Raw genomic sequence first — 9,331 nt, 5'->3', positions numbered from 1 at the left:
GACAGTGACTGGATATTATACAGAAAACTTAGAAATACTGTCACAGATATGATACGAAAGGCAAAAAAGCAATATATTTCAGAGATAATCTTGATCAACAAAGGGAATTGTTCTGCTATGTGGAAATTTTTACGATGTATGCTTCCTAATAAAAAACACAAGAAGTTAATTCAAAAACTGTCTTTTAATGGTAAAGATATTTTGGGATTTAAGGAAATTGCCACACGCTTAAATGATCACTTCGTTGACCTGGCAGCTAAACGCAAAGAAAGATTTACCTTTGAAGACAATATGGATCAATACTTAAACAAAGTATCAACCACTTTCAGTTTTAAGCCGATCTCAAGTCGAGATGTTAAAAAAACACATCAATGAAATTGCAAGTAATAAGGCCACTGGCCTGGATCAAATTCCAGCACATGTAATTAAAGAAGGTATTGACTACATCATTACGCCATTGACACATATTGTCAATACTTCACTGTCCACAGGGAGGATTCCTGATGCATGGAAAAGGGCTCGTGTAACGCCAATCTTCAAAAGTGGTGACAATACTAATCCGTCAAACTATAGACCAATCTCAGTACTCCCGGTTTTGTCTAAAGTCTTAGAAAAGATTGTGTTTAATCAAGTGTATAACTACCTGTCAAACAATAGTTTGCTTGATCCATGCCAGCATGGTTTTCGTCCAGGCCACTCAACAACCACTGCCTTGTTAAATATTACTGATGATTTTGCTAACAAAATTGATCAAGGTTACGTTATTGGTATGGTCACTATAGACCTAGAGAAGGCATTTGATTTAATATCGTCTGAATTACTGTTAAAGAAATTATCTTACTTTGGATTTGATCAGGATGCAGTAAAATGGTTTCGCAATTATCTATGGTAGGCAGCAATCAACGGTTGTCAATGGTAATATGTCAGGTTTTCGTACTGTTGAAAGTGGAGTGCCTCAGGGGAGTATCCTAGGCCCCCTCCTCTTTATAATCACTCTAAATGATTTGGTCAGATCTGTAGAGCAATGCTCCCTCTCTTTATATGCAGACGACACATGCATTTACTTTGCATCTAAAGAGCCCAGAAATTTAGAAATGACTATTAACAGAGATTTGAAGTTAATTTCTAAATGGTTCTCTAATAATGAACTATTAATCAACATCGATAAGTGTCAATTTATGTTATTAGGATCTAAAGCAAAACTCCGTCTATTTGATAATATAAAAATACAAATGCAAACTTATGAATTGCAAAGGGTAAGCCAATGTAAATATCTTGGTGTAATAATAGACAGCTCCCTAACCTGGACCCCCCAAATTGACAGTGTTCGGAAGAAAGTTTTACAGACATTTTATTCTTTAAAACGCATTCGATGTTATATACCCCAAAACACAGCTCTTATGTTGTATAAGGCTTTAATCCAACCGATATTTGACTATTGTTGTACAATCTGGAGAAATGGCAATAAAAGCCAACTAAATCGTCTCCAAGTTCTACAAAACAGGGCACTGAAATCTGTCTTAGGGTGCGTTTATCCGCCACTTTTTTACCCTATAATCATGATTCCAATCATGATTCAAATCACGATTCTGCAGAATCACGATTGCGTTTAGTCGAAATTGAATATAATCATGATTAGAATCACAAACATGAACTACGAAAAAAAGGGCGTTTGGAAAGACGTTTCTGCAGAATCACGTACGAAAATGTTCGGATAAACGATATCGTGATTTGAATCATGATTATATGACGTCATTGTGTCGAGCTATTTCCGGTTCTTGCCAAGGCGCGCGCCCCACGTTGTCACATCACATGTACGTCGCCGACCTCCAATTAAGTGTCCAACGTTGACCTATACTTCCTGGGTCAAACTGCGCACTGTGATGCGCACTGGATCGGTCCGAATCCGAGGAGAAACAGCGTTGGAACGAAGGTCGTCTAAACCCTGATTCTGTAGTAATTGTGATTCATGTTTGTGATTTGAATCATGATTCCAATCATGATTCAAATCACGATTCTGGCTTGAGGTCGGATAAACGCAGCCTTAGAAGTAAACAGTAGATTTAGTACAGCGAATATATATGCCATTTTAAAAGTTGATCAACTCAACAAGAGATGGAACAATCAGTCAATTTTTACCACTTTTAAATTGGTCAATAATCTAGCTCCATCTATCCTTTGTACTCGAATCACACTTAAATCACGAGAATATCTTTTAAGAAACATAAACCGACAAATTCAATTACCGAGGCCTCATTCTAATTATCTAAAAAACAGTCCCCTTTATTCAGCTTCTAAATTATTCAATAACCTACCCGCAACAACCCGATTAGAAAAAAACCCGGCTACATTTGCACGTCTCATATCACTTTCTTAATTTAATTCTCCACCCCGGTCACCCTTGATGATGCCGCATTATATATCTTCATTTTTTTATGTTTAATTTTGACATAAATTTGTATATTATTTTCGTCTATTTATTTTTCATTTTTGTTTACTCCAATTTTACTTTTGCCAATTGTATTTTACCCATGTTTTGATATACTGTATTTTGTTTTTTGTTTTTTATTTTTGTATGCTTGTTTTATGTTGATATTATTTGTTATTATCATTTGTCCACGGCCTTGCTGAAAAGCAGCTTCTAGCTGAAAGCAGGCTTTTTAACCGTGATTAAATAAATAAAATACAAATAAATACCATCCATTTTTCTTCCCGCTCGTTATCTCAATCCTCGGCAGCCCGGTATTGTACGTTATCTTGTCCCTATTCTTTATTTTCCAATTTAGATTTTGGCTAATTCCATTCTGCCTTTATTTCCCGCTTTTGTTTGCCTTTTTGTCATCTTTAATTTATTTCCCTGTCTTACTAATCATGCTAATGTATTTGTATATCGGGGCGAATTGTACTTTCTCACTTGTTCTTTTTTCCTTCCTTTTCCCGTTATCTTTCCGTTTTCCCTTTTTTATGTTTTTTCTTAGTTTTCTTTTCCCTTTTCCTTTCCCTTTCCCCTTCCCCTTTCCCCTTTTTTCTTTCCTTTTCCTTTCCCTTTCTTCCCCCTTTTTTTCTTTTTCCCGTTTTTTTATATTATTTTCCCGGTGAGCTCCGCCAGGGGGGGCAGCTTGCCCCCCCCTGCCCCCCCGCCTGTTACGCCACTGTGTATATATTCTTATTGTCTTTTGCCTGGAAATAAAATAAATGAAAAATAAATCAAAACATTTATCAAACATTTCTGCTCGCGCTTGGCGTTTGCAGTAATTATCTAGTTACTACATCTTGTTTACGATCACAAACATTGCCCAGAATGTTAATTTTTTTAGGACAAAATAGTTTTAAAAAATCTGGCGCTTCGCGCTCGCACTTTTTATATAGGGCAAATGAGGTTATTTTATATTCATGTTGTTTGTAAGAATTAAGCTAAGAAGTGACTGATCGGGGAAAATAAAGGTGAAGATAATTTCGGGCCCCGTCCCCTATTGGCGAAAATCGGATGAAACGGCCCCCAGATTTGTCATTATATAAAGTATGACACAATGATAATAGATGATAGAATGACAAATCTGGGGGCCGTTTCATAAAACTGTTCGTAAGTTAAGAGCGACTTTAAGAACGACTGGTGATCCTTTCTTACGCGCTAAACCGTCGCCAATGAATATACCATTTACCACAAGAAGGATCACCAGTCGTTCTTAAAGTCGCTCTTAACTTACGAACAGATTTTTGAAACACCCACCAGGGTTTCTGAAAACCATGGTTTCAAACGAAACCACCTTTGTGAATTCGGGCCATTAAGTTTGGTTTGAAAAATGTAATTTTGGGTTTTGATGAGAAAATAAATGATGCATTGAACTGTTTGGTAAAACCTCTCGTTTAAACTTTGAGTCATTGCCTTTGGAAGAGGGGAGAGTTCCAACTCCAAGAAGCTTATCGAAGAAAGTAAACACAAGTAGTCCCTTGTGGGCAACAGTTAACCGCATCAATGAAACCCATTTAATAGGTTGGATAGTCTTGTACTTAGACATTTTGTAGGCGCGATTTATCATCTAGCTCTCCCTCTTTGCTCCTACCTGTCATCTCTCCCCCGGGCTCTCCCCATCCCATCTACATACTCTCTCTTCCTCTCTCCTCTTTCTTCTATACTCTTAAGCTTGTCATCCGTGATCCCTTTTTTCTTCTTTATCTACTTCTCCCTCTGCTTCCTCTTCTGCTTCTTAATTCTTCTTCCCTTCTGACTCAGATCCTCCTTCTTCCCCCTTCTTCCTCATTCTCCTATCTGTTTCACTATCGACTCCACTTTCCATCTGTGCAATTAATGAGTGCTTACTCACTCATTAATATCTATTGCGATCTCATTTTTCATACTTTAAGAAATATTATTTATCAGTATTATCATCGCCACGCTAAACCTCATAATTCCATCATTTAATTAAAAGTTGTGAAGTGATTTACACCACTCTCATTTACATAAGAAACCAAAAATACATTTATAGAACAGTATACTGGTCTATGAATTAGACTAGTCAATGATAACGAGTTTGCTGTCTTTCAGGTTGAAACACTGACTTCCGAGCTCTCGAAGATTGCCTACATGGGAAACTCGGAAGTCAATGTTTCAATTTAAACGAGGCAAAACGTGTTCGTTTGATAATAAAAACTAAAAACCACAGCCAAGAACCATGCAGCGATGGGCTATGACTATTGTGTAAATAACATATTTTGGCCACTCCCTTCGAAATGCAAGTTGATCATGTCTGTGTTTAGAGGGTTCTTGAGTATATTTCATCTATTACCAGTTCAATTTACATGCTTAAAAGCTTATTCTGGGATACCAATTCTTGTAAATAACTTTTCCATTATAAGAGACAACTTTTGTTACAGGAGAGTTTCATTCAACCATAGAGCTATTCAACCATGCAGCTCAGTCGGAATTCAGTAGATGTATATTCTGTGGTTATCAAGCCCTTATCGCACCCGAGGGCATTCTGCGGTCTGGGGGAAGATAAGGTTTCTTGTGGGTGCTGCAGAGAAGTTTGCCAGGGCTAACTCGGAGAGCTTTTAACGGGACATTTTCGTAATGTATAATCAAACGGCATTTATTTTGTCAAAAGTTAAATAGTAAAAAACCAGTGTTTACTTTTTATTATTATCATGTAAAATGTAAAATATGCAAAGAAAAAAATGATTCAATATTATGAAGATGAGAGATATATTAGTTCTATATCGGGTTTGTTTAACAAATTTAATACTAAATGGATGTAACTTAATTCTTTATTTACTTGAGAGAAATGTTTAAGTATTATTAGTGTTTGAGATCATTTATTGATTGTGTAATAATGTTTGCTTTTGTATATTTTGATATTATTTGATTCAATAAAAGGCCTTTGGAGGGCTAAATAGTTGGAAAAAAAGATTATCAAGATCTATTGTTCTAACTCATTGAAGTAGGTAGGGGGACCAGGGGTTTGAAAATTTGACAAGCAAAAAAATGATAATAATAAAAAGTAATCACCCAAAAGTAATACGACCAAAGTACATGTTTTATTTCGATTTTGAATGATGTATTTCTTTCCATCATAAAAGACCAAAAATAGTGGGAGACATTTGATATTGTGTCCCCCCTACTATTTTGGGTAGGGTGGACGTGTCCGCCCTGGGATTTCCGCCCATGTGTCCGACGTTATAGAACACTTCGAAGGTTCGGATGAAGAGCCCCTACTTCAAGGGGTCTTTGGCAGAGCCCTCATTAGCTTTGGAGATTTAGCCACCCCTCCCCCCTCCGTCTGTTACGCCACTGGTTGTGCCGCGCCGTCCTTCACCCTTTTGGGGCAACGTGATTTTTCAGGTTCAGGTTATATAGTCGATAGTTTGTATCATTGTCTGCAACGCGGGTTGTTCTGATTACAATTTGGACTAAACTCAATACGAATAACAGCACAATTCACAGGTCAGGGATTACATTCAACAAAGATGAATAGCGATAAACCAGCTTTTTCAAAGGTTCACATATTTTATATTGTTAAATGAACCCGCATACACCAATATGAATAAATCTTTGAATAATGTGGATGTCACATCATATACCCCGAAACTGAATAGGCTTATAAAGTTCACTAGGACGTAATAAATCATAAAAATAAAGAAAATATGGGTGAAGATATGATGAAAATACTTCTACATGTTATTTTTTTTTTCATTTATAATGTCATACATGTCATATGTGAGAAGCTCCTTGAACTAAACAAGTAATACAAGTCTTTAAAAATCATTTTACGAAACATGATAAAAACAGATTTTTCTTATATAAAGTCATATGTCTGTCTCATGATATAGCCAACATAAAAATCCAATCACTTTCAAAGTTTTGAGAAAATTGCAGTGTGTGAAATTTATATCATGTGATTTGAGTCCCAGAGTAAACATTTATAAAATATCATAACTTTTATTTGCAAATTTGCATCAAACATTCGTTTCGCTAATTATTCTGCTTTTATTGAAATCAACCTATATCACCACGGTTATCTACCCAAAGATTTTTTGATAACACCGGAGCTTTGGTGAAACATTTAACCACGTCCCTATACATGCTATAGGTACTCATTCTGTTTCTGGTTTCGAAAAAAAAAATGCTTAGAGTGAATTTGTTTTTGTTTTTTTAATGAAATAGGGCCTACTTTTTTAAAGGTAAAACATAAAACATTTTAAGTAAGAAAATCACTAATTTTTGGCTCGTGCCTCGCGCTCAATTGTCAATTATTAGTAAGATATCATGTTCGTGGTTATAAGAATGCTTAGAATGTCCAGTTTACAGATATCACATACTTTTGGCTTGTGTTTCGCGCTCGCGTCAGTTATTGTTTATTAAAATACTCATTCTGCTCCTGGTTACAAAAAAGTGCTTAGAATGTCCAGTTCTCATATTGGAATATAGCAAATGTCCAGCTCGCGCTTTGCGCTCGCAATAATTCTTTATTCAGATTTCTACAAGACACATTATTACTTCACGCATAATGATAAATCTCATGGTGAAAATTATCCGTTTGCACCAAAATGCAAATTTTGACATTTGGCTTTGCCCCCCCCCATAACGAGAATACGTTCCGCCGCCCCTGCTCCAGAGTGATCCCCTTTTCACCGATTTGAATATGCGTTTGCACCAAAAATGCCCATTTTGACATATAAGTGCCCTTTTAGGCCCGCAAACATAAATACGTTCCGCCACCCTGCTTTCCTATCCTCATAGCAAAGAACAACAACGGTGTTTCTCCACCCCCCCCCCCCCCTCCTCCTGCACTTCCACCACACTGGCCCTTTCTGTTTTCCCGGCTTCGCCACATACTTTTTTTTTTTTTACTGATTAACGAACCTTATTTCGTATTCGGACAAACGAACCGCCGGAATATCAAACCTTATTTTGTTTTCGGACTAACGAACCTTCGTGAGTCGTAATTCCGAAGGTTCGAATATCCCGAAAATCTGTGGCGATGCCGGGAAAACCGGAAGGGCAAGCGTGGTGGAGGGAGGGGGGGGGGTGGTAGAAACACCGTTGCTGTTCAATTGCTTTGAGGGTGGGAAGGCAGGGGCGGCGGAACGTATTTTCGTTTGCGGGCAAAGCCAAAAAAGAGCACTTTTATGTCAAAATTGACATTTTTGTGATATTTAACCTTAATGTGATTACCATCTGCATGAAGTCGTTGTGTTTTTTGGAGTAATTTAAGATGAGCAAGCCTTTTAAAGTGATTTCCGATGATAATCATAATAAGATTTGGACAAATTTTCAAATCTGAAGTTCTAAAACTCGCTTTTGGTAAATTATGGGGCTAATTAGGCCCTACTGTTAAAAGGGCATCCTCGCGACATGTGTCGAGCGCCAATCGCAAGCTCAAACTTTTGGACATAAAGAAAAAAAAATGAATATTCCAAGCAGTTCTTGTAATTATGAAAAAGATGTGCATCAAACTAAAGAATTAAAGCGATCGTTAAGCGCGAGCTGAAATTTTCAATATACTGACCAGAAACGGAAGCTGGTAAGGACGACAGTAAAAGTGACGCATGAATATGATATACACATTTAAAAAATCTAACACTGGGAGCACAAAGCGCGAGCTGAAAAAAAAAGGATAGACCTTAGATCTATAGGTCCAGGCCAGTGGCATAGCTACAGGGGGGGGGGGCGTACGTGCCCCCCTGAGATTTGGTGTGCTACCCCCCCCCCCCCCTGGAAAAAAATTGCCGGAGCAAAAAAAAGGAGAAATAAAAAAGAAAAAGAAGGGGAAAGACAGAAAGAAAAAAGAAAAGGAAAATAAGAAGAGAAAGACGAGTGAATAAAATAATGTGATGGGAAGACTTGCAAAAAAAAAAAAACAAGTCTTTCATGTTACTATATAAAATTTTCGCTCGCGCTTCGCGCTCGAATTGCCTGTTCGATGAGATTAATTACTTGCGCAATAGGCTGATATGGAGCTTAAAATATCAATTTTTGAAGTCGATATACAGTACAAAACATATTTCAGCTCGGACATCGATCGAGCTTTCATTATTATTTTTTTATTTACAAATTTAAGTGCTTTGTAAATTGTCCGTTTTATGGACTACATATCATGATTTGAAGCTCACGCTGCGTGGTTGCATGATTTTTCAATCGTCTTTGTGTGTCCAATAAAGTTCCCAAAATATCAATTTTCAGATGTGATTGTCAAGCGTTGGTCTATTAGCTAGCACTGTGCGCTCGCATTTTGATTAGTGAGTACTCTACGCATACATTCGTAATTCCGAAGCTTCGTTATTCCGAAGGTTCGGTTATTCCGAAGGTTCGTAATTCCAAAGGTTCGTAAATCCGAAGGTTCGTTAATCCGTAAACGAAATAAGGTTCGTAATTCCGAAGGTTCGTTAGTCCGAAAACGAAATGAGGTTCATAACTCCGAAGGTTTGTCAGTCCGAAAACGAAATGAGGTTCGTAATTCCGAAGGTTCGTTAGTCCGAAAACGAAATAAGGTTCGTTAATCCGAAAATTGAATAAGGTTCGTATTTCCAAAAATGAAATTAATTCATTTTGGTAACAAAAACGCTGTTGTCATTACAAGATAACACGATATTATGCACTAAAAGTAAAAGCATATGAGTGCCCTTTTTTGGCTCCCCCCACTCAAAAGGAAAATACGTTCCGCCGCCCCTGGTTGAAACATGCATCGTTCTTCAAAGCTAACTGCAAAAAGTCCTTGACATGTCCCTTTTAGATCAGGTCAGAGCTTTTATTTAAAATTTCTGCTCGCGCTTCTTGCTCGCAGTTATTATCTACATGTAGTTACATAGACATCTCGTTTTGAAGATCACAAAC

The sequence above is a fragment of the Lytechinus pictus genome, chromosome 5, assembly GCF_037042905.1.
Source record: "Lytechinus pictus isolate F3 Inbred chromosome 5, Lp3.0, whole genome shotgun sequence".
In the NCBI taxonomy this organism is placed as follows: Eukaryota; Metazoa; Echinodermata; class Echinoidea; order Temnopleuroida; family Toxopneustidae; genus Lytechinus; species Lytechinus pictus.
This window is presented reverse-complemented; position numbering follows the sequence as displayed.